Consider the following 1,764-nt stretch of genomic DNA (forward strand, 5'->3'; position numbering starts at 1 on the left):
TACAAAATGAAATGCATAGCAGAAACATTGGAACATTTCAGAGAAGATTAGCATGGCTCATGTACAAGGATGACAGACAAATTTCTGAAGCATTCCATACTTTTACAACAGATGCTGGAGGGGATGTGGCCACCAGGGAACCGTACTGCATTCTTGGTGGGAGTACAAAACTTGTTCAACCACTTTGGAAAGTAGTATGGAGGTTCCTCAAAAAACTCCACATAGAGCTCTCCTATGACCCAGCAATCCCACTTTGGGACATTTACCCAAATGATCACAAACAAGACCATACTAAAGCTACCAGCACAACTATGTTTATTGCTGCATTCTTTAAGATAGCTAATATATGGAACCAACCCCAATACCTTAGCAGATGAATGGATCAAGTAAATGTGGTATATATACACAATGGAATTCTATGCCTCCATCAGAAAGAATAACGTTGCCCCATTTGTTAGTAACTGGAAAGTCTTGGAAAAACTTATATTAAGTGAAGTAAGCCACGTCCAAATTAACATTGGTCCCATGGTTTCCCTAATTTTCAATAACTAATATTTGTCTGGGTTAAGAAGAAAAGGTCAAAAGCTATCTGCATATGACCAGATAGGATGATGTTAAGGGACATGAACCCCAAGATAGGGACACAAGTGGTTTTTTCTTTCTTGCTATTGTTTATTGTTTATTGTTTATTGTATAATGTGCGATGTGAATTTTTGTTTCTTTATATGTTCCTCTCTCCTGCTATAACTCCTGTTTTCACTGTATTTGAAGTTGGTGCGCCTACATCTTCTATATACGCTCCTCTAATTTTTGGAGGGGAAAGAAAGAAAACAAAATGCTTAAATAGGGGTACAGGTTGACACATTGTAACCATGAGATACACAAGACACTATGTTGAAAAATGAACTTTACAATTTAGGTGGGGTAAGGGAGGAGGGTTGTGTACTTATGGAGCTGGGAGGGAAAGGATGGTAGGGGAAAAATAAAGGAGGTGGTAACAATTTTTTTTACCTTGCTCATTACCTTGCTCACGCAAATGTGACTCCTCTGTACATTATTTAGCTAATAACTAATATTATGAGGCAGACTGAAATGAGACTCCAGAGAAAGAGTCAGAAAGACTGATCAGAGAGACTAAAATTGGTCACACAAAGATTGGAAAATAGAATTCCTTGTAGAACATACAAATCATTGAAACCCTGCACATGTAAGGACAAGAGAGCAAAGTCCAGAAATGCACATTTTCTTAGAGGTCAGCTATTGAATTATCAATGGAAATATTTGTATTCTTAAATATTTGACCACATGTGAGAGAAGGCTGAAGAGAAATAAAATGCCATCACTCTGTTTGGACGTCCAATATCACACTAGGAAGTAATCAATCACTGATTTGTAATAAAAAGAGAAAACAATTATTCCAAATGAGGGTTTCATTTCTTTTCCTGTAACAGTTCTTGATTTAGATGCTAGCAATTACCATACAATTGATCCAGTACCACAGCTGAAATGATATTGACCGCAGTATTCCCACATGAAGGAAAAGAGAAAATTAACAGATATCTGAAGAAATGACTTGAGGATGAAATGTTCTAATAGTGATATCTGAGGTTTTGACACAGGTGAAGAAGTGGATTTTCTTTTCTAAAAAATCCCCATTTTTAGCCTGGTGCCAGTGGCTTACATCTGTAATCCTAGCTACTCAGGAAGCTGAGATCTGAGGACTGCTATTCAAAGCCAGCCTGGGCAGGAAAGTCTGTGAGACTC

At 37.6% G+C, this 1,764-nt stretch overlaps 1 non-coding gene across 1 annotated transcript; it reads left to right on the plus strand.

Annotated features, from left to right (window-relative positions):
• Positions 1–104, plus strand: LOC138833459 (U6 spliceosomal RNA). Its single transcript, XR_011373923.1, has one exon. It is a non-coding gene; the product is annotated as a U6 spliceosomal RNA (small nuclear RNA).
• Positions 105–1,764: the final 1,660 nt, after the last annotated feature.

The sequence above is a fragment of the Dipodomys merriami genome, unplaced genomic scaffold, assembly GCF_024711535.1.
Source record: "Dipodomys merriami isolate MVZ:Mamm:240054 unplaced genomic scaffold, mDipMer1.0.p SCAF_208, whole genome shotgun sequence".
In the NCBI taxonomy this organism is placed as follows: Eukaryota; Metazoa; Chordata; class Mammalia; order Rodentia; family Heteromyidae; genus Dipodomys; species Dipodomys merriami.